Raw genomic sequence first — 24,231 nt, 5'->3', positions numbered from 1 at the left:
TGTCCCTGAGTCTTCAGCTCAAGGATACTGCCCTACCCTTTGAGCTACAGCCCCACTTCCCATTTTCTGGAGGTCAATTTGAGATAAGAGTCTCAGGTCCTTTTGTGCCCAGGCTGGCTATGAACCTTGATCCTCAGATCTCAGCCTCCTGAGTAGCTAGGATTACAGGTGTAAGCCACCACACCCAGCCTAGGTTTTTGTTTTGTTTTGTTTTGAACCTAGTAAAATAAATTATTTCCATTACTAAGAAGACATATAGTTATAGACATATAGTTAAATGGAATAGAATATCCAAGAATAGGCTCATACAAATATGTTCACAGGGCAGGGACTTTGACCTAGTGATAGAGTGCTTGCCTAGCATGCAAAAAGATCTGGGTTCTATTCCTTGGTACCACATACAGAGAAAAAAGCTGGAAGTGGTTCTGTGGCTCAAGTGGTAGAGTGCTAGCCTTGAGAAAGCCCTAGGACAGTGCCCAGCCCCTAGTTCAAGGGCATGACTGGCAAAAATAAAATAAAATGAAATAAAGTCTCAAGTATGTTTACAAAGGCACCAATGTAAGTCAGTGGGAAAATGATGCACCTCTTCAACAAATAAAGTTGGAACAGCTGGATATCCACATAAAAAAAAAACAGACACTAATGTCATGTGTCAAAAAATTAACTTAAGCAGGGCATGGCGTCTGTAAATCAGTACTTTGGAGGCTGAGACAAAGGATCATAAATTCAAGGGCAGCCTGAACTACATAGAAAGACCTTGTCTCAAAACAACAACAGCAAAAATTTAACTTGTAGTTAACCATAAACCTTCTGTAGCTAAAACTACAGAATGTATTTGTTTTATTTCTTTTGTCGGTCATGGGACTTGAACTGTGGGCTGGGCCCTGTCCCTGAGCTCTTCAACTCAAGGCTACCACCCTACCTCTTGAGCCACAGTGCCACTTTGGTTTTCTGGTGGTTAAGTGTAGATAAGAGTCTCACGGACTTTAGTGCCCGACCTGGCTTTGAACCATGATTCTCAGATCTCAGCCTCCTGAGTAGCTAGGATTACAGGCATGAGCCACCACACCTGGTTAATTTATTTTTACTTTTTTATTTTTAAATTTTTGCAAGTCCTGAGGCTTGAACTTAGGGCCTGGGCAGCACTGTTCTTGGTTTTTTCTCAAGGCTAGTGCTCTACCACTTGAGCCAACACCACTTCCAGCTTTTTTCTGTGAATGTGGTACGGAGGAATTGGACTCAGCATCTAGGATGATGACAAAGGCTAAAAAATACTAAATACAGTGGAGAATGGAGAACATTTATAACTCTTATGCATTCTTAGTAGGAACATAAAATAGTATAAACATTTTGGAAAAGTCTGGTAGCGTTTTTTGGGGTTTTTTTTGTTTTTTAAGTTAAATGTACCATATCATAGCAACCCAGCAATCCCAATGGTAAGCATTTAGCCAAGAGAAGTAAAAACACAGGTCCTCATGAAGCCTGTTACATAAATGTTCACAGTACCTTTGTTTATAACTAACCCCAAACTAAAAACAACCTAAATGTTCATCAATTACTTAGTTGATAAATTGTGCTGCATTCATTCTAACATAAAGAAATGAACCAAGTACACAATGGGTAAACTCAAAAGCAATCTCTAAGTGAAAAAAGCAAGTTAGGCCCAAAGGATTACATTTACTTACATAAAGTTCTAGTAAATGGCCAGGACAGAAAGCAGATCATTGCATTCCTAAGATAAGGATAAGGAGTTGGGGGTGAGGTTCAAATGGCATTGGGCCACAAAAGTGAGGAAGATAAATCTGTATCTGGCCTACATTGGTAATTTCACTGCTTGTATACATATCCAAATGTCTCACAAAGACATCAGTATTTACACACCCCAAAAAATGGATGAATCTTAATGTATATAAAAACATATTAGAACTGGGAACCAGTGGTTCATATCTACAGTCCTAGCTACTCAGAAGGTTCAGATTTGAGAACTGCAGTTTGAAGATCCTGAGCACTCAGCTGTGAGCAGGTAAGCCAAATTACAGCATATGCCCTAAATTCAAGTCTCCAGAAGTACCATGCATGCACACGCACATGTGCACACACATACATGCACACATGCATGCACACACACGCATTCTTGTAGCTGGAGACTAGTGGCTCACGCCTGTAATCCTAACTGCTCAGGAGGCTGAGATCTAAGGATCGAGCTTCAAAGCTAGCCAGGCAGGAAAGTCTGTGAGACCCTTATCTCCAATTAAACATCAAAAAGCCAAAAGCCAAGCCATGGCTCAAGTGGTAAAATACCAACCTTGAGTGGAAAAGCTAAATAGGAGTTAAAGGTCCACAGTTCAAGCCTCAGAATCAAAACACACACACACACACACACACACACACACACACACACACACACACACACACACACACACACACACACACACACACACGCCCTTGTTACAGAGGCAATATGAAGAAGCTTCAACAACTTGGCGCCCATAGTTCATTTTTGTAATCCTAGCTATTCCTCTCTCTCTCCCTCCCCGCCCCCTTCCCAGTTCTGGGGCTTGAATTCTGGGCCTGGACACTGTCCCTGAACATCGTTTGCTCAAGGTTAGCACTGAACCACTTAGGCCTCAGTGCCATTTCTGACTTTTTTTTATGTATGTGGTTCTAAAGAATTAAACCCAGGGTCTAGGGCTTCATGCATGTTAGGCAAGCATTCTACCATTAAACCACATCCCCAGACAATCCCAGATATTCCTGAAGTTGAGATCTGAGGATCATGGTTCAAAGGCAGCCAGGCAGAAAAGTCCCCTGGGAAACTCTTACCTTCAATTGACTATTCAAAAACTGAAAGTAATGTATGGTTCAAGTGGTAAAGTGCTAGCCTTGAGCACAAAGAGGCTTGGGGATAGTATCTAGGCCCTGAGTTTAAGCCACACAACAACCACCACTACAAAAACAACAAAAAGCAAAAAAAAACAACAAAAAAACAAAAAAAAAACACAAAAAGCAAAGCTTCATCAGATTCTTACCAAACTGGACTCTGTAGCATTTTATTTTTCCCTACCTGTCCTGGTGCTTAAACTCAAAGTCTTGAACTCTTACTTAGCTTCTTTACTCAAAGGTGGAGTTCTACCACTAAGCCACATCTCCAGTCCAGCATTTTGATCATTAGGAGATAAGAATTGCTCTTGTTTGTCTGGCTCTGCTTGGTTTTGAACCTGAGCCCTCAAATCTCAGCTAGGATTACAAGTATAAGCCACCAATGTCTGACATTGCCACAGCTATATCTCTCTCTGTATCTCTCTCTCTGTCTCTCTCTTTGTCTCTCTCTGTGTTTTTGTCTCTCTCTCTGTCTCTCTCCCTCTCTCTCTGTCTCTCTCTCTGTCTCTCTCTCTCTCTGTCTCTCTCTCTCTCTGTCTCTCTCTCTCTCTCTCTCTCTCTCTCTCTCTCTCTCTCTCTCTCTCTCTCTCTCTCTCTCTCTCTCTCTCTCTCTCGCCAGTCCTGGGGCTTGAACTCAAGGCCTGGGCATCATCCTTGAGCTATTTCAAGGTTAGCACTCTATCACTTGAGCCACAGTATCACTTCTGGCTTCTGTGTATGTGGTACCAGGGAATTGAACCCAGAGAGCTTTGTGCATACTAGGCAAGCTCTCCATCACTAGGCCACACTCCCAGTCCTACAGCTGTATCTTAAACTCAAGTTATTTCTCAGACTCCAGAATGATTTCCAGTTGCCTACGCTGTATCTTCACTTAAGTACCACCTTAAACCAACAAACTCCAGTCCTACCAAGAACTTGCTAGATTTCTTATAGCTCTAAAACTCAAAAAATAGCACCAGCCTTCACCTAGTCTCAGAAACCAGACACCTGAGAAGTCACCTCCATATTCAGTCAAACTACCAAATCTGTGTTCCATCTAACTTTCTAATATTAGAAACTATTCTCTCTAGTTCATCTGCTTTTCTCTACTCTGAATCCTACTCACTCAACCCAACAGCCCAACAATTGTTCTCACAAGGATCATCCCAACAACTATCTAATGGATTTCCAGGTCACTTTCATCTTATTTTCTTATTCTTTTAGCAATGCTGGAGACTGAAGGCAGTGTGCATGCTAGGCAAAATCCTATTTGAGCCATACTTCAAATTATTTACACTGCAGCAAAATCCCCCCCCCCTCATCTGATCAGGTCAATCCCTAACCTTGAATACATTTTTTGTTGAGCATGGGGCTTAAACTCAAGACCTAGGTACTGCCTGGGCTGGCTTCAAACTAAGATCCTTAGATATCAGCATCCTGGGTAGCTAGGATTAGAGGTGTGATGCACCTGATTATCTCAAAAAGAAAAAAAAAATTTTCCAGTCCTGGGGCATGAACTCAGGGCCTAGGCACTATCCTTGGACACATTTGCTCAACGCTAGTGCTCTGCTATGTGAGTCACAGTGCCACTTTTGGCTTTTATTCTGAGTATGTGGTACCAGGGATTTGAGCCCAGGGCTTCGTGCATGTTAGGCAAGCACTCTACCACCAGGCTACGCTCCAGGCCCACATCGAACACTTTTGATATAGCGTATCTTCAATATGCAAAAAACATTACTTAGAAGGGCTGTTAAAAACATAGATTTTAAGCTGGGTGCTAGTTTTTAAACAAGATTTTGGGGCTCATGCCTGTAATCCTAGCTACTGAGATCTGAGGATCAAGGTCCAAAGCCAGCCTTGGTACAAAAGGACCTAAGACTCTTATCTACAGTTAACCTCTAGAAAATGGGAAATGGGGCTTGGCTCAAGGGTAGGACAGTAGCCTTGAGTGGAAGTGCTCCAGCCAGAGTTCAAGCCCCATGACCCACAAAAAAAAGAAAAGAAAGAAAAAAAAAGAAAAAGATTTTGGGGGATTCTCATGTAGGTATTCTATATTTTAATGGCTTTCCAATTACACTAGGGTGGACTTTATACTTCTTGTGTGTTTGTGTATTGTAAGAACTACATAAAAAGGCATGGCACTTAGGAGGCTGTGGCAAAAAGTGAAAAGTTGAAAGAATCAATTCAATATTTAATTTTTAATTAGTATATAAACCAAATAATAAGAAATACTGATAGGGGCCGGGAGTTTGGTCTAGTGGTAGAGTGCTTGCCTAGCATGCACAAAGGCCCAGGTTCGATTCCTTGGTACCACATATATAGAAAAAAGCTGGAAGTGGTGCTGAAGCTCAAGTGGTAGAGCTCTAGCCTTGAGAAAGTCCAAGGACAGTGCTCAGGCCCTGAGCTCAAGCCCAGGACTGGCAAAAAAAAAAAAAAATACTGATATTACCATAGAAGTTTTAGAAATTCTGAGCTCGGAGCTGGTGGCTCATGCCTGTAATCCTAGCAACTCAGGAGGCTGAGATTTGAGGATCAAGGTTCAAAGCCAGCCCAGGCACTAAAGTCCATGAAACTCTTATCTCCAATTAACCACCAGAAAACAGGAGGTGATGCTGTGGCCCAAGTGGTAGAGTGCTAGCCTTGAGTTGAAGAGCTCAGGGACAGAGTTCAGGCCAAGAGTTCAAGTCCCAGGACTGACAAAAACAAAAGAAAAGAACACAATTCAGGGGCTGGGAGTTTGGCCTAGTCGTAGAGTGCTTGCCTAGCAGGCACAAAGACCTGGGTTCGATTCCTTGGTATCACATACATAGTATAAGCCAAAAATGGTGCTGTGGCTCAAGTGGTAGCTCTAGCCTTAAGGAAAAAGCCCAAGGACAGTGCTCAGGCCTTGAGGTCAAGCCCTGGGACTGGCAAAAAAAAAAAAAAATACAGTTCAAACATGGATATTGATCTTTTCATTTTTGATACTCGGTAAAATGTTAAAACACCACCCATCAATTACTTGAGCAAAGCCTTTGTTGAAGCAGATAATAGTTTACTAATCAATGTCCTGGGCTTTTCACAATGTAAAAGCTGCAATTCTGCCATGCCTTTACATTTAATTCTGCATTATTACTATTTTCTCTACCAGCCTGCTGCCTTTTTTTGTGTGGGAGGTCGTGGGGCTTAAACTAAGCCTGGGTGCTGTCCCTGAGCTCTTCAGCTCAAGGTTATTACCCTATCCCTGAGCCTGGGCATTGTCCCTGAGCTCTTCAGCTCGAGGCTACCACCCTTCCCTTGAGTCAAGCCCCACTTCCCATTTTCTAGAGGTTAATTGGAGATAAAGAGTCTCAGGTCCTTGAGCAATTTTTTGCTCAAGGCTAGTGCTCTATCATGTGAGCCACAGGCCACTTTAGGCTTTTTTGGTGATACTAGAGATAAAAATATCATGGACTTTCCAGTCTGGGCTGGTTTCAAACCTCAATCTTCAGATCTAAGCCTCATCAATAGCTAGGGTCACAGATCTGAGCCACTGGAGCTTAGCTCACTGTTGAGATTTTACACAAAATATTTGTTGAAATCTGGTTTAGAAAAAAAAAAAAAAGAAAAAAGAAAAATCATCGAAGTAATAAATTATTCACCATGGATGGTGAAAATATGGCCATTACAAGTGAACATTTCTGAACAGATTTGGGAAGATATATATGCATTATATACTATTTCCATTACAGTAGATATACTTGTTTAATAGCTTTGAAAAGAAAATTAAAAAACAAAACACCAAAGGATGAATTTGGGATATTTATTGCCTTTATTTTTTATGTATTTTAATTATAAGATTATATAATTTGTTTTTAAATTATAGCTGTGCTTAATAACTTGACTCATAAAAAAATCCCTATACTAGGGGCTGGGAATGTGACTTGGTAGAGAGCTTGCCTAGCATGCATGAAACCCTAGTTCAATTACTCAGTACCACATAAACAGAAAAAGCTGGAAGTGGCTCTGTGGCTCTAGTGGTAGAGTGTTAGTCTTGAGAAAAAGAGGCCCAGGGACAGTGTTTAGGCCCTGAGTTCAAGCCCAGGACTGGCAAAATGCAAGCAATTCGTTTCCTGGAGCACCCAACGTTCTTTAACATATTGGGCTCAGTTCAGTGGTAGAGAGCAAGGCTAACAAGCAGAGCCTGTAGGTTGCAAAATGGTGTGTGTGGGGGGAGGGGGGGAGAGGTTGTATCTTGCCTACCATTCTCTTGTTGCTGCCACTTCATGCTTGACAGTTTAAAGCACAAAAATCAATAGGCCATAAGCCTAAGGTCATTTTTGTACCCAGAAAGCCCTCCAAACTGATTGTGATTGAAGATAGCCAAGTAACTAATCAGTCAAATGGTTACATAACTAGGGGACTGCCCATGTGACCATACATATCCAAAAAAGGCAAAGTCTATCCGTAGCCAACTTCTTTACTTCCTTGTTCTGCTTTAAGTCTTACAATCCAGTCTACTAGCAGAGGTTTCTGATCTCTTCTAGTTTAAGTACTGCCTATTCATTAATCTTTTAATGCTTAAACAGTTCAATTCATTTTATCTCAAGTTTTTCTTTTTTGCCAGTTCAGAGCTTGAGCTCGGGCCTGAGCACTGTCCTTGGGCTTTCTCAAGGTTAGAGCTCTACCACTTGAGCCATAGCACCACTTCCGGCTTTTCTTCCATATATGTGGTACTGAGGAATGCAACCCGGGTCTTTGTGCTAGGCAAGCACTCTTCCACTAGGCCAAACTCTAGGCCCCTAAATTTTTTCTTTTGAAGGACATTTATCCAGAATTCAGTCTGTACCAGCTACCTGAGTACAGGAAGGGGACCATCTTGGAAATTGTCCTTTCCTTAAACATTTTCATTAGTTGCTTTGTGAGCGCTATATAAGTGTTTACCAGCACTAGCCAGTCTAACATTTAATAAGCTCCATGAATTATTTTTCTTTCTTTTGGGGGGTGTGTGTGTGCATACTGGCCCCGGGGCTTGAACTAAGGACCTCACACTCTACCACTTGAGCCCCATCTCCTGTGAACTTCATGAATCCTTAAAAGCTTCTGAAAACTTTTGGTTTGAAACCCCATCATGCTTAGGAGGAAAGGATATTTTGATCAATAAGCATATTATGCAGCCGCACAGAATCCTGGGACAAGATTTTGGGAGCTGGTGGCTTCTAAACCTTCCCACACAACCCATTCTGTGTTAAATAAAAATAGCTGCTGGACAACTTGAACATCGTCTGCTCTCTTTAATGCAAGTCTGGTGGCCAAGCGAGGGTGAATTTATAGCTCTTTCCACTATACCACAAAGGCCTTCTCTTAAAACACCCTTCCCTGTACAGAACTTACCCAGGAGAGCACCAGGAACCTAGTTGGCCTACCGCTCGGTTTAGGCCAAACCTCTGGGTGGCTCGTGAGTCAAACTGCGGTAACCTTGAATCAGAGAGGGATTAGGGCTCAAATGGAGAAGCCCCGAGTCCAAAGGGCACGTAGCACCAACTCCTGAGAGAGCAGCCCGTGGAAGGAGGAGACGCCTCTGGCGAGGAAGCCACACCCCTCACAACGCCAGCGCCGCGCGAGAAGGAGGCGAGCAGAGCAGCCGCGGGTGCGGCGCTCTCAGCCGGTGGCGCGCACGCGGGACCCGCCTCCCGTACGCCCTCAGGCGAGCGTGCGCGCCCCCGCGACAGTAGGCGGTGCCCGGGGCGGGACTCTGAGAGGGAGTGGGGCGGGACCGTAGAGGTGTAGGTGCTGCAGCCTGGAGGCGACAGGTGCGAGAGGCAGACAGAGGGTGTTGCCGCCGGCGACCTGAGGCAGTACCTCGCCGAAGAAAGACGGCTTTTTCTTTTAGTCAGGTAAGGGCCTTCTCTCTCCCCCAGAGTCTGAGGATGCGCGGTGGCTTCCCTCCACACTTTTCTCCCGCGACTCCTGAGGTGAGGGGGAGTACTGGGAGCCCGGGGCCGGGAGCCCCTCCGCCTCCGGGCGAGGGGTCGAGGAGTCTCGGACCCTCTGCGCCCTGGCGTGGGGGTGATTGTGTGGGACTGAGTTTTTGCTAGCGGTTGAAGGCGGGCTCCTAGGATTGCCCCCCCCCCCCCCGTCCTCGCCCCGGTCTCCCATCCGGAACACTCCTAACTGTAGACTTCTTCAGTGTGGTGGAGAAAGGTGGCAGGCAATTCATAACAGTCAAAAATGCCTTCTCAGGGAAATATTCTAACATCCAGCTGCTCCTCTTTTCCTTCTGTACGTTAGCCATTCTGTCTTCGATGTTCTTTCTCCCCGCAGCAGAACTCTCTGTGAGACACTTAAAACTCTTGTGAGGCAGGCGTACGAGAGAATACAGCAGTCGTTGCAATCGCTATCGTGGGCATGTGCTGGTACTCGTCGGTGTTCGGTAACAGTACACCCCTGGCTGCACATACTAAAGGTTGAAGTTGTAGGTACTAGAAGGGAACCATCTGGCACCCTTCCTAGTCTCCCTATTGGTGCTTTACAACAATGAGTTTAGCTGATCCTGGCGTGAGATATTTGAACTAGTATTGTTTGACACCTAATTTCAGCTTTCAAACGTCTTTCTGATTCCAGATGATTCTAGTGGCTTGGCTTTTCAAGTTCGTCAAAGACATTTAGAGAGTTAATCAGTTTTTAAAACAATACCCCTTTGAGGAAGAGTTCTTTTATATTTATCTCTTTTGCTCTTGGTCTGAGTGATTAAACAATATGCTTAATCCAGCGATAAATACTTTTTACGAAGGATAAATCTGTTACTCCCTAAGTTGGTACGGATGCAGTATGATCATGGTGAAGTATGACATAACTTCAAAAAGTTATCAAATTGGCAGGGAAGTTCAAAATAAAGTATGCATGAATGTATCACTTTGTTTTGTTTTACATTTGCTGGAGCAACACATAATACACTAAGTAAATTTCTTTAGAAATTTATTTCTTTTTTTTGGACAAAGCATTTATTGAGTTCATCTTGTATCAGTCCTGTGAATTCAAAATTTCAAAAGTGCCCTAGCCTAAAAGAGTTTAAAATCAAATGGATTAAGCAGAATAAAAATAATATAATTTATACTATTATTGAGGTCACTTTTTTTTTTGTAGTATAGGAAATCAAACCCAGGCTAGTGCCTTTTCTATGTTAGATAGGTGCTCTGAGCTACATCCTAAGCCCTAGGGATCACTTCTATACTAGAGGCCAACCTGGGATCCTGTGGGATCACAGAAAGTTATTGGAGGGGGGAATCCTCGTTCTGCTTTCTTAAAAATAAAGCAAAAAGGGTAGGGTGGTACCCTTGAGATGAAGAGCTCAGGGACAATGCCCAGGCCAAGAGTTCAAGCCCCAAAACTGACAAAAAAAATAAATAAATAAAACAAAAACACAATAACAAAAAGCCTTGTGAAATAGTGAATGATTCTCTTCAATCAATGATGTTTTATGTTAGCATAACTAATATTTCTCCTTCCTACTCTAGGACATTTTAAAGATGGGTTATGTCCTGTTGTTCTGGCAGTTCAGTAAATAATTAAATAGTTAATTATTAGGTCATGCTTTGCTGTTATCAGGTAGTCTCTGAACCATAGTACATTTGAGAAAAGAACAGTATATTGGCAACATTAACAAAGTAGTGACACTTTGTAAAAATTACTTCATTGTATAACTTTGTTTAACTTGGTACATTCAAGCTTTGTTCCAGACTGTAGTTTAAAGGTGGGGTCAGATTTCAAGCTTATAATTCTAGGAAGAGAAGCCTTCAGAAGTGAAAACAGTTCTTTTTTTTTTTTTTTTTTTTTTTGGTCCATCATGGGGCTTGAACTCTGGGCCTGAACATTGTCCTTGAGCTCTTAGCTCAAAGCTAACTCCCCCCCTGGAGCCACAGCCCCATTTCCCATTTTCTAGTGATTAATTGGAGATAAGAGTCTCATGTTCTATAATGCCTGAGCTGGCTTTGAACCTCCATCCTCAGATCTCAGCCTCCTGAGTAGCTAGGATTACAGGCATGAGTCACCACACCTGGCTAAAACAGTTCTATTAACAGCGTCTTGTGGTGACCAAGATCATTTTCCCTGTTAAGATACCCTCAAAAGTCATATCTGGCGAGGGTTGTAGCTCAGTAGTAGAATGTAAGATTTACATGGGTAACAAAAAGTCTTTTTCTTGCTTTTATTCCTCCCAAGGTAAAGAGGAAAGGACCAGGGTGTTTGAAGATTCTTTACAGAATCTTGATGATCTGATAATCTGAAAACATTTGAATGTTCTCCATATGTATATATATTGATGGTTCTACTTGGTAATTTAAACCATGGCACTTGAACACCATTGTGTTGACATTGGTTATTTCCTTTCTGTTTATGTTCTACCAGAAAATTTTAGAAAGGGACCAAATACATTTGCATGTATTTGGAATAGCCAGAACAATTACATTATTTTTAAGTACCTTATTAATTATTGTTCCTATTAGCGTTTCTTATTCTTGGATTTTCTTTTGTTGTTGTTGTTTGTTGTTTTTTAACCAATCAACTGTAATTAACTTAGAGCTCTATACCAGAGCATTTCATCAAATGCAAACACAGATACAAAAGGATGTTGAGAATGTAGGATTTAGACATCTTCACCTTAGTGACTATCTAACCACAAGTTGGAAGAATTTGTCTTTATCTAAATTGATAATAAAAAATAGTTTCCATGCTTTCTTAACTGTTACCATATAAGATATATGACATTGATTTAGATTGAAAGTCTACTCATTCTACAGATGGAAAAATGTGTAACTTTTCAATAATTCCCATATAAAAATTTTAGAAGGCTGTTAGAATTTATTTATTTAGTTGGTTATTTATTTGTGCCAGTACTGGGGCTTGAACTTCTAGGCCTGCATACTGTCCCTCAGCTTCTTTTGCTCAAAGCTAATGCTCTGCCACTTGAGCCACAGTGACACTTCCAGATTTTTCTGAGTGATTTATTGGAGATAAGAGTCTTATGGGCTTTCTTGCTCTGGCTATCTTCAAACTGCAATCCTCAGATCTCAGCCTCGTGAAAATAGCTTGAACTACAGGCATTAGCTAACTATACCTAGCTTAATTAATTTTTTCTTGTTTTCTTGTTTTTTATTGTCGCATAATGTATAGAGGGGTTACAGTTACATTTGTCATGTGGTAGGTGCATTACTTCTCGAACATTGATACCCCTTCTCATGTTTTGGTCCCTGTTTCCCTCCCCCATCCCCTCCCAATCATCTTGGTTTCCCCCCTTCCCTTCCCTATTTTAAATAATCAAATAAATGTATAATATACCGGTAACAAAGTCAGATACAGTAACAACATGAGGTTAACTATAAGGGCAAAAAAAGAAAAGAGAGATAACATAGTACATTAAGACCAACAATCACACAGGATAAAGCTCTTGTTTCCATATCTTAGCATTCAATATATTCTTTTTTTCATAATTTTTTATTGTAATTAATAGAAGGATTACATTATATTCACCAGATAGAAGGTGCTTCACTAACATTGAGACCCTTTACCTAGCTTAATTAATTTTTAAAAATTATGCAGACTTCTTTTAATAAAAAGAGGTTTGACCTAGCAAGCAAATTCATCAGTCAGCAGGTCACCTAATTTCTTGCTACGTTAAATATATTTTATGTTTTATTTATTTATGTATTTATTTATTTATTTTTTTTTTTGCCAGTCCTAGGCTTGAGCTCAAGGCCTGAGCAGTGTCCTTGGACTTTCTCAAGGCTAGAGCTCTACCACTTGAGCCTCAGCACCACTTCTGGCTTTTTTCTATGGATGTCATTCTGAGGAATCGAACCCGGGTCCTCATGAATGCTAGGCAAGCACTCTACCACTAGATCAAACTCCTGGCCCCATTACATTAAAAAATATTTTTTAGAGACTTCATATGTTTGTTCACTTATAGACATTAAAATGAAACCATGGCTTTTTTTTTTTTTTTTGGCCAGTCATAAGACTTAAACTCAGGGCCTAGGCACTAACTATCCTTGGGCTTTCTCAAGACTAACCCTCTACCACTTGAGCCACAGCCCAGCTTCTGGCTTTTTCTGTGTATATGATACTAAAGAATCAAACCTAGGGTTTCTACCACTAGACCACAATCCCAGTCCCCTATATATTTTTTAACTTTTGTGTGTGTGTGGGGGGGGTCATGGGGCTTGAACTCTGGGTCTGCGCATTTTCCCTGAGCTCTTCAACTCAAGGCTACTGTCCTACCCCTTGAGCCAAGTCCCACTTCACATTTTCTAGTGATAAATTGGAGATATCTGGCTTTGAACAGAGATTCTCAGATTTCAGCCTCTTGAGCAGCTAGGATTACAAGTGTGAGTCACTGCGCCCAGCAATTCCTCATAGTCAGTTTTATTGAAAGGTAATATGTCCTAAGATCTGGCTTCCACCTCCAGAATTAATAGACAGTATGTCTGTCTAGAGATGGTACCATGATTTCCCAGTAATGACCTGTCACTGTCATCCTTATCACTAACACTTGGCAACATCTGACCAAGTGAACAACTTTTCTGGTTCTTCCTTTCATTTGATATTCTTGATATAACTGTCTTCTCCATCTTCCAATCTAACTTAGGCCTTTTGTTCCTTAAATGTAGATGCTTGCCATGGCCCCGCCTAGCATCCTTTTCTCACTGTACACTCTAGGCAAGCTCATCCATTTTTATCTTCATCTCCACGAAAGTAGTTTGTATATTTATCTTTTTAAAACACACACACACACAAACACACACATATGTACACATATATTTCTTATTTTCAGGTAGGCAAACATATGCATACTTTATCACTAACGGAAACCTAGAAAAACAAAACAAAGTTGTAAAGAAGACAGCCCACATTCTATAATTGGTTCCCAAGAGAACTACCTTATCCTTTCAGTCCTTTTTCTTTCTTTCTTTTGCCAGTCCTGCAGCTTGAACTCAGAGCCTGGGCACTATCCTTGAGCTTCTTTTGTTCAAGGCTAGCTACTCTACCACTTGAGCAACTTCTACCCTTTTCTGTTTATATGAAAAATTATTGTGAGCACTCTACCATTAAGCCACATTCCCAGATCTCAGTTTTTTGTTGTTGTTATGTATATGTACACACACAAACACAAATACATATAGTATACATAAGAGCATAAGTAACTGGATTCATTCTATTATAATAGATGAAGTTTTCTGTTTGCCTTTTTTTTTTTTTGCCAGTCCTGGGCTTGAGCTCAGGGCCTGAGCACTGTCCTTGGACTTTGTCAAGGCTAGAGCTCTACCACTTGAGCCTCAGCACCACTTCCAGCTTTTTTCTATGTATGTGGTACCGAGGAATCGAACCTGGGTCTTCATGTATGCTAGGCAAGCACTCTACCACTAGGCCAAACTCCCGGCCCTCTATTTGCCTTTTTATGAGAAGCAGAATCTTGCCATATAGCACAGGTTGGCATGAAATGTATAATTCTCCTTCCTTAAATTCCTGGAGGTATGGGATGATAGGTTAGGATTATAGGCATATACAACCATGCCCAACAGTATTTTATTTTGACTGTATATTGTGTCTTTTTTCTTTTCTTTTTGTACTTGCCAATCCTGGGGCTTCAACTCAGGGCAGGAGCACTGTCCTTGGGCTTTCTCAAGGCTAGTGCTCTACCACTTGAGCTATAGCACCACTTCCACCTTTTTCTGTGTATGTGGTACCAGAAAATCGAGCCCAGGTCTTCATGTATGCTAGGCAAGCACTCTACCACTAAGCCATGCTCGCCGCTTTTTTGGGGGTGATGGGGGGCTGGTCACGGGACTTGAAATCTGGACTTGGGCGCTGTCCTTGGGCTCTTTAGCTCAAGGCTGTCACTCTACCCCTTGAGCCACAGCACCCTTCCAGTTTTCTGGTTGTTAGTGGGATATAAGAGTCTCATGGAGGGCCGGGAGTTTGGCCTAGTGGTTAAAGTGCTTGCCTAGCATGCATGAAGACCCGGGTTCGATTCCTCGGTACCACATACACAGAAAAAAGCCAGAAGTGGTGCTGAGGCTCAAGTGGTAGAGCTCTAGCCTTGAGAAAAGTCCAAGGACAGTGCTCAGGCCCTGAACTCAAGCCCAGGACTGGCAAAAAAAAAAAAAAAAAAAAAAGAGTCTCATGGACTTGCATGACTTGCATGCCAGGGCTGGCTTTGAACCATAGCCTTGATTTCAGCCTCAAGAATAGCTAGGATTACAGGCGTGAGCCACCAGTATCTGACTTTCTTTACTTTCTTTTTTGTAATCTTTTATTTTATTATATTTTCAGGGTGATGTATAGAGGAGTTACAGTTACATTCATAAGGTAGTGAGTACATTGATTTTTTTTTTTTTTTGCCAGTCCTGGGCATGAGCTCAGGGCCTGAGCACTGTCCTTGGACATTCTCAAGGCTAGAGCTCTACCACTTGAGCCTCAGCACCATTTCTGGCTTTTTTCTAGGTATGTGGTACCAAGGATTGAACCTGGGTCTTCGTGCATGCTGGGCAAGCACTCTACCACTAGGCCAAACTCCCAGCCCCTGCATTTATTTTTTTTTTAATTATATTAAAAATTTTTTTTTTGCTAGTCCTGTGACTTGGACTCAGGGCTGAGCATTCCTCAAAGCTAATGCTCCACCACTGGAGCCACAGCACCACTTCTGGCTTTTCTTTTTTTTTTTTTTTTGGCCCCCTTCTCTTTCTGGCCCCGCTCGCTCCGGCCCCGCTCGCTCCGACCCCGCTCGCTCCGGCCCCTCTCGCTCCGCCCCGCTCGCTCCGGCCCCTTCTCGCTCCGGCCCCTTCTCGCTCCCGCACGCTCCTGGCCCCGCTCGTTCCGGCCACCACCTCCGGCCTCGCTGGCTCTGGCTCGGCTCGCTCCCGCACGCTCCGGCCCTGCTCGCTCCGGCCCCGCTCGCTCCGGCCACCACTCGGTTGGGCTCCGCTTGCTTGCTTTCGCTCTCTGTCGCTTGTTGCAGTCTCGTCTCTGCCACTTCCGGCTTGGTTGTGTCTCGTCTCTGCCACTTCCGGCTTGGTTGTGTATGTGGGATACCGAGGAATCGAACCCGGGTCTCTGTGCATGCTAGGCAAGCACTTTAACCGCTAGGCCAAACTCCCGGGCCCCACTTCTGGCTTTTCTATGTATGTGGTACCAAGGATTCCAACTCAGGGCTTCAGGCATGCTACAAGCACTATACCACTAGGCCTAGCTCCCTGCCCAAGAGTATATTAATTCTTTTTTTATTAATATATTTTTATTGTAATTAATAAAAGGGTTACATGATATTTGCCAGATAGATGGTGCATTAATTCACTTACATTGATACCCTTTCACATGTCTTGATACCCATTATCCTCCCCCCACCCCCCCATTCCCTCCCACCCATATTAATTCTTGAACATTGTTTCTTCTTCCCAAGTTCTTCTCCCACTTACCCTCCTCCAACCTCCTTATGTTATTGTTTTTCATAGCATGAAAATTATTTTGGAGAACAATTTCTGTTCTTTCTTTCTTTTTTTCTTCCTTCCTTCCTTCCTTCCTTCCTTCCTTCCTTCCTTTCTTTCTTTCTGCCAGTCTTGGGCTTCAGCTCAGGGCTTGAGCACTGTCCTTGGGCTTTCTCAAGGCTTGAGCTCTTCCACTTGAGCCACATTACCGCTTCTGGCTTTTTTTTTTTTTTTTTTTTTTTGTGGGTCATGGGGCTTGAACTCTGGGCCCGGGCACTGTCCCTGAGCTCTTTAGCTCAAGGCTACCGCCCTACCCCTGGAGTCACAGCCCTATTTCCAGTTTTCTAGTGGTTAATTGGAAATAAGAGTTTCACATTCTTTAGTGCCCAAGCTGGCTGGGAAAGGCAATCCTCAGCCTCCTGAGTAGCCAGGATTACAGTCATGAGCCACCGAGCCTAGCTACTTCTGGCTTTTTCTATGTATGTGTTATGGAGGAAAGGAACTCAGGTCTTCCTGCATGCTAGGCAAGCACTCTACCATCTTCTTTTTCATATATTTTTTTATTGTAATTAGTAGAAGGGTTACATTATATTTGCCAGATAGAAGGTGCATTACTTCACAAACACTGATACCCTTTCTCATGTTTTGGTCCCCATTTCCCTCCTTCCCCCACCACGCCCCCCTTGCCCTCTACCACCTTCTTTTGTTTTGTTTTGTTTTCAGACAGTCTTGCTTTGTTGAACTCCTGGGTTCAAAAGACCCTGTAGCTTTAGCCTTCTGAGCACCTATGATCTCAGACAAATGCCACTGTGCCTGACTTTGGAAACAATTTTGATGGATGCTCAGTACCCTATACTCTATTATATTGATGTTGCATATTTTAACTGTGCACTTAGGTGTATTGATTGTTGCAGCATTACTAAAAAGTGGAGAAAATCTATTCATAAATATTTATGCAAATCACCATTTTTGAAGTTTAGATTCCCAGAAGAAAGAATTACTGGGCAATGGGGCATGAAAAATTAACAATATTGAATAAGTCTCAAATTACTGTTTCATAAAGACTCCACTCCCAACTCTAGTGATTATGAATGGTCATCTTTTTTGTTGTTGGCTTGAACTCAGAGTCTGGGTTCCATCATTGAGCTTTTTTCTGGGGGGGGGGGGTGGTTCATGGGGCTTGAACTCTGGGCCTAGGCACTATCCCTGAGCTCTTCAGCTCAAGCCTATGCCTCTACCACTTGAGCCACAGCACCACTTCCAATTTTCTAGTTGTTAACTGGAGATAATAGTCTCATGGACCTTTTGTGCCTGGGCTGGTTTTGAACCACGATCCTCAGATCTTAGCCTCTTGAGTATCTAGGATTACAGGCATAAGCCACCAGTGTCCAGTGTCCACTTCTGTTTTTTGAGTGGATAATTGAGTCTCAGGGACTTTTCTGCCCCAGGGTAGCTTTTAAACTCAATCCTCAGATTTCAGCTTCCTGACTAGCTAGGGTTAAAGGCAAGAGCCGCTGACGCCTGGCTTTTTTTCCCCCTAGCCCTGGGCTTGAACTCTGGGCCCGAGTACTCTCTCTGAACTCTTTTGCTCAAGGCTAGCATTATACCCCTTGAGCCACAGTGTCACTTCCCGCTTTTTTCTGTGATTAATTGAAGGTAAGGGCCTCTTCAACTTTCCTACCCCACTGGCTTTAAACCATGATCCTCAGATTTCAGCCTCTTGATTAGTAGAGTTATAGGCATGAACCAATGACACCCCACTTAATTTTTTTTTGTTTAAGTAGTTGTACAAAGAAGTCATTTAACAAAGCAGTTTATGAATACAATATAACTTGATCAATGTCAAACCTTTTCTGCTTAGGATGGTTTTGAACCTTGACCCACAGATCTCAGATTCCTGAGTAGATAGGATTACAGGTATAAGATACCAAAACTGCCTTTTTTTTTTTTTGGTTGTTGTTGTTTTTGTGTGTGTCATGGGGCTTAAACTAGGGCCTGGGCACTATCTCTGAGCTCTTCAGCTCAAGGCTACTGCCCTACCCCTTGAGCCACAGTTGAACTTGTTTATTACATTTTAAAATTATTATTATAAAGAGGCTACAGTTTCATATGTTAGGTAAAGAGCCTTTGAGCAAACCTTAGCACTGGTGTCAGAATTACCCATCCAAGCCTGTTGCAGTTGCTCACACCTGTAATCCTAGCTACTCAGGAAACTAAGATCTGAGGATTGTGCCAGCCTGGGCACCAGAAAGTCCTTGAGACTCTTATCTCCAATTAACCGCCAGAAAAATGAAAGTGGTGCTGTGGCTCGAGGGTTAGGGCAGTAGCCTTGAGTTGAAGAGCTCAGGCACAATGCCCAGGCCCAGAGTTCAAGTCCCAAGACTGACCAAAAAAAAAAAAAAGAATTTCTCTTCCAGCCTAATATCATGAAAATTAATAATCATCAGAATGCCCATTTTCAAGGTATAGTTTCCTCAATTGCTTATATCAGAATCACTTGGTTATTGGCTAAAACTAGTCAGGTACCATCTAAATGTGAAACGAGTGTATCTGGGGACAGTTCTGGGATTCTGCAGTTTTAACAAGTATTCAGAAGATTCTAAACATCCTTAAGGGGAACCATTACCCAAGTATATTAGAATATGTTCTTTTCAAGTCATCTTTGCAGTTTATTTTTCCAGGCTTATCTCCAGACTCCCTTCAGGTCTTGCAGTAGTATGGTGATTCAGTTTCCTGGTCCTGCCCTGCCTTTTCCTGTCTCTATGCCTTTGCTCATGCAGTTCCCATTGCCCGGGGCTCCTCCTGTTCCATTCACTTTGAGTGACACCCTCTTCCTTAAGAACCAAATTAAATGTCTTTTTTTTTTTTTTTTTTTTTTTTTGCCAGTCCTGGGCTTGAGCTCAGTGCCTAAGCACTGTCCTTGGACTTTCTCAAAGCTAAAGCTCTACCACTTGAGCCTCAGCACCATTTCTGGCTTTTTGCTATGTATGTGGTACTGAAGAATTGAACCTGGGTCTTCATGTGTGCTAGGCAAGCACTCTACTACTAGGCCAAACTCCCAGCCCAAAATGTCATTTTTAATACAAAAATCATTGTTATATTGATTGACTGATGTCTTTACATAGCCCATCTTGACCTAGAACTCTACTCTAATAAGCTGCTCTTGAACTTCTGATCACCTTGCCCAGATTCCCTGTGCTTGGATTATAGGCATGTGCCACCATACCTGGCTAAAAGTTTCATTTTTGAATTTCTTGTACTTGAATCCATAGCTCCCTGTCCTTAGCACCTTATTTTTGTTTCTTTACTTAACACTGTTTTTGAATTATTGCTGTATTCATTTTACTGCTATATTCATTTATTGCTATTCTTCATTTTACTGCTATAATACATATGTGATAATTCATATGAAATGTACCTGATCTTGCACACACGTTTTGTTGTTGTTTTTTTTTAAACAACTTTGTTAAGTTTTTTTTCTTTTTTCTTGCAGGCTGGGAATGTGGGTGGCTTAATGGTAGAGTGCTTGCCTAGTAAGCATGATGAAGCCTTGAGTTTTGATTCCTCAGTACCACATAAACAGAAGCCGGAAGTGGTGCTGTGTGTGGCTCAAGTGAGAGTGCTAGCCTTGAGCAAAGAAGCTCAGGGACAGTGTATAGGCTCAAGTTCAAGCCCCATGACCGACAAAAAAAAAAAAAGTTTTATATCCTAGTTAGAATAAAATATTAAAATCCTTTACCTTTACTTGTAAGTTTTCCTTAGGTGCTACCATTCATCGTGTAGTTATCTCGTGCTTTTGTACTCACATAGTCCTCAGACATAGTATCATAATATTTCTGTTTCAGAGTCCACATTTTCTTTTTCCTCTGCCCAGAAAACTCCTCCATCACTTCTCTTTACCTGGCTGCTTTCCTATATCCTCCTCTTCTGCTTTCAGCTCAAATATCATCCACTGAAATAAGCTTTCCCTAACCATTGTCTGAGGTAGCTGACTCTTTCCTTCCACCACTTCAGTTAATTTTTGTATTTTCTTCAAAGCACTAATCACATCAACTGTAGTAGGGTAGAATTTTCTTGAGAGCAGCAACTTTGTCTGTCATAATATTGTATTAGCCTTAAGCTTAGAGAATTGCCCAACACATGGTAAGGGTTCAATAAATATTTGTTGAATGAATTAACCCTGATGATCCACTTCTCATTTTAACAGGGCTTGCTTTGGTTTGCAGTCCACAATGGTGGTATGTTGGTAGATTTATTTATTTGTTTTTAAGAACAGCAGCTAGAATGAGGTAGTTCTATCTGGGTTCAAATCAGGTAGAAATCTCTGAAGATTTCTGAATGTTGAAGGACAAAAGCTTCTATATAGTAAAAGTTAGGATTCAGTTCCATCTGTGTACAGGTTTTCTGAAGTGTTCCCAGGATCCAGGGCACTGTTTTAACTAATGTAGACATATTTCAGAGATGTTAAGGCTGGATAATACTACTCTTTCAACTTTCATTATGCTTCTAAAATCAAGTGTAGCCAAATTAGAACATAACTGATTAAAATCCTCAATTTGCAGTTTTATTCTCCTTCCCTCCTCTAAGGAAAGATGAATTTTCTCCCTTATTACATGTCATTTCAGGGAAAGTGTATTAAGATTTTTTTGCAAGATTATTTATTCATTTATTTATTTATGCAGTCATGGGCTTGAACTCAAGGTCTGAGCACTGTCCTTGAGCTTTCTCAAGGCTCTGCCACTTGAGCCACAGCAAGTGGTTCAAGGTACCAAGGAATCGAACCTGGGTCTTCGTGCATGCTATGTGTGCACTCTACCAATAGATCAAAGTCCCGGCCCCTTGATCAGGATTTTTTTTGCGGGTCCTAGGGCTTGAACTCAGGGCCTGAGCACTGTCCTTGGACTTTCCTCAAGGCTAGCACTTTACCACTGGAGCCATAGAACTACCGAGGAATAGAACCCCGGTCTACATTTGTATTAGGCAAGCACTCTACCACTAGGCCTACCCCTCCCCCACCCCTTGATAAGATTTTACTTTTTTTTGTATGTGTGTCATGGGGCTTAAACTCTGGGCCTTTGCATTGTTCCTGAACTCTTCAACTCAAGGCTGCCATCCTATCTCTGGAGCCACAGCCCCACTTCCCCTTCATCTTTCTTCATCTTTTCTAGAGATTATTTGGAGTCTCACTTTCTTTAGTGCCCAGGCTCGCTTTGAACTTCGATTCTCAGATCTCAGCCTCCTGAGTAGCTAGGATTACAGGTGAGCCACTGCACTTGACTTCCTTGATAAGATATTTTAGCAACTATTTCAAACAAGGATTTTCTTAACACTTACTTGAGCCAGACACTATTTCTAATTTCTTCTTATTTCTCATCATTGAATTGCCTTGTTTTTATAATCCATTTTTTAAAAAATAAAATTAGCTTGGAATTGTGTTTTTTGTTGTTTCTGTTTTGTCCTGGTCCTGGGACTTGAACTCAGGGCTTGGGCTCTGTCCCTGAGCTGCTTTTGCTCAAGCTAGTGCTCTACTACTTGAGTCATAGCTCCACTTCAACCTTTTTTGAAAATTCATTGGAGATAAGCATCTCAAAGACTTTCCTGCTTAGACTGGTTGGAACGGGTGATCCTCAGAGCTCACTTTCTGAGTAACTAGGGTTATAGGCATGAGCCACCAACGCACATCTTTGAAATTGTGTTTAATATATCTTTTGTTGTAATTGATAGTTTTAAAATAGCTTTTATCTTTATCCTAGCACTTAACTTTATAACCAATCTGTGTAAATTAATCTGATTTTGAGATAAAGACACTGAGACCCAAAGAAGTTGGCTACTTTCCCCATGTCAATTCAAGATCATTACCTAACTCACATCTCTTAACTTGTTTTTACAGTTCCATAATTCAGTATAGTTTTAGAAGACAAACATCAAAATTCACTTGAAACACTAACATCTTTATAACCAATTTTTAAGAAGTAAGATGAGCAGTACCACTTTATAGAAGCAGATAACTTTGATCACTTCTGTGGCTGTGTGGGTTAGTAATTCTGTATAGGACTTAGCCTTGGTTATACTTGTCCTAATTAAAGCATTGTTCTGTGTTCACTTCTGCGATTTTTACAGAAAGGAAAGATTAGAAACAGTCACTTTTGAGCAAACCTGTTTTAATTCTTGCTTAAATTGAGCTGAACCAGCTCTTCAGATTGACTAAGTCCTGAAAAAAAAATCCTCTAAAATTTCAGATAAGAATAATGGAAGCCACCGTGGCTCATGCCTTAATCCTAGCCACTCAGGAGGCTGAGATCTAAGAATCGTGGTTCAAAGCCAGCCCCGGCACTAAAGACTTTGAGACTTTTATCTCCAATGAAACACCGAAACCGGAAGTAGGTCTGTGGCTCTAGGGGGAGGGTGGTAGCCTTGAGCTGAAGAGCTCAGGAAAAGCCAACAGCACCTAGGCCCAGAGACCAAGACCCACAACCAAAATTAAAAAAAAAAAAAAAAGAAGAAGAAAGTTATATCTTTAGCAGAAGCCACTTTTCTTTAAAAAAAAAAAAAAAAGGTATATGTCGGGCCAGGAGTTTAGCCTAGTGGTAGAGTGCTTGCCTAGCATGCATGAAGACCCAGGTTCGATTCCTTGGTACACATACATACATACATACATACATACATACATACATACATAGAAAAAAGCCAGACATGGTGCTGTGGTTCAAGTGGTAGAGCTCTAGCCTTGAGAAAGCCCAAGAGTCCAAGGACAGTGCTCAAGTCCTGAGCTCAAGCTCAGGACTGGCAAAAAAAAAAATAGTGTATGTCTTCTGGTTTGTTATTGTACAGAAAACTTTAATTAGCTACTTGTCTTAATTTGACATGTAAATGGCAAAAACCTGTGAGCATATAGTTTCTAGGTAGGTATTCAGTTATGTAAATGGGTCTGTGTTCAGGGATATATAGCAAATGAATACTATATAACACTATTTTTTTTTTTTTGCCAGTCCTGGGCTTGAGCTCAGGGCCTGAGCACTGTCCTTGGACTTTCTCAAAGCTAGAGCTCTACCACTTGAGCCTCAGCACCACTTCTGGCTTTTTTCTATGTATGTGGTACCGAGGAATCGAACCCGGGTCTTCGTGCATGCTAGGCAAGCACTTTAACCACTAGGCCAAACTCCCGGCCCCCATATAACACTATTTTTGACTATTTTTGATTCATATAATAGATACTTGTTGAGCCTCTGCACAGAACTAGCCATGGATATTTGATGTATTTAACATTAAAGAATATGGAATGGTACAGAAACTAAAGGAGAAACATGTTGTTAAGAGAAAAATCTGTGCTCTGTGACCTTTTTGCGTGTGACCTTGATCAACTGCTAATTTTCCATTCTTTTTCTTTTCTTTTTTTTGCCAGTCCTAGAGCTTGAACTCAGGGCCTGAGCACTATCCTTGGGCTTTCCTCAAGGCTAGTATTCTACCACTTGAGCCACAGCACTACTTCCAGCTTTTTCTGAGTATGTGGTACTGAGGAATCAAACCCAGAGTTTCATGCATGCTAGGTAAGCACTCTACCACTGGGCTACACTCCAGGCTTTCCATTCTTTTTCTAGTCTTTTTTTTTCTTTTTTGTAGGTCACGGGGCTTGAATTCAGCCTGGGTGCTGTCCCTGAGCTCTACAGCTCAAGGCTACCACCCTACCCCTGGAGTCATGCCCCACTTCCCAATTTCTAGAGGTGAATTGGAGATGAGTCTCAGGTCCTTTTGTGCCTGGGCTGCCTTTGAACGTTGCTCCTCATATCTCAGCCTCCTAAGTAGCTAGGATTGCAGGAGTGATCTACTGTGCCCAGCTCTCTACTCTTGTTTTTTTTTTTTTTCCACTTTTTTTTCCTAGTTCTGGACTTGAACTCAGGCCTGGGCACTGTTCTCTGACCTTTTTCAACCTTTTTCA

General features: G+C 41.9%; 1 protein-coding gene and 1 long non-coding RNA gene across 3 annotated transcripts in view; one reads left to right on the top strand and one right to left on the bottom strand.

Moving 5' to 3' along the window:
* Window positions 1–8,423, bottom strand: part of LOC150066823 (uncharacterized) — a 91,029-nt gene extending 82,606 nt beyond the window's left edge. The window contains exon 1 of the long non-coding RNA XR_016533719.1: window positions 8,212–8,423. This is a non-coding gene — a long non-coding RNA (uncharacterized LOC150066823). The remainder of the gene's footprint in view (window positions 1–8,211) is intronic.
* A 153-nt stretch (window positions 8,424–8,576) lies between these two features.
* Window positions 8,577–24,231, top strand: part of Lima1 (LIM domain and actin binding 1) — a 106,940-nt gene continuing 91,285 nt past the window's right edge. For both annotated transcript variants that reach the window (XM_090325619.1, XM_090325614.1), the window contains exon 1: window positions 8,577–8,714. The gene's annotated coding sequence lies outside the window, so the exon portion shown is untranslated. The remainder of the gene's footprint in view (window positions 8,715–24,231) is intronic.

This window comes from Megascapheus bottae, chromosome 2 (assembly GCF_031878675.1).
Source record: "Megascapheus bottae isolate mThoBot1 chromosome 2, mThoBot2.hap1, whole genome shotgun sequence".
In the NCBI taxonomy this organism is placed as follows: Eukaryota; Metazoa; Chordata; class Mammalia; order Rodentia; family Geomyidae; genus Megascapheus; species Megascapheus bottae.
This window is presented reverse-complemented; position numbering and strand designations above follow the sequence as displayed.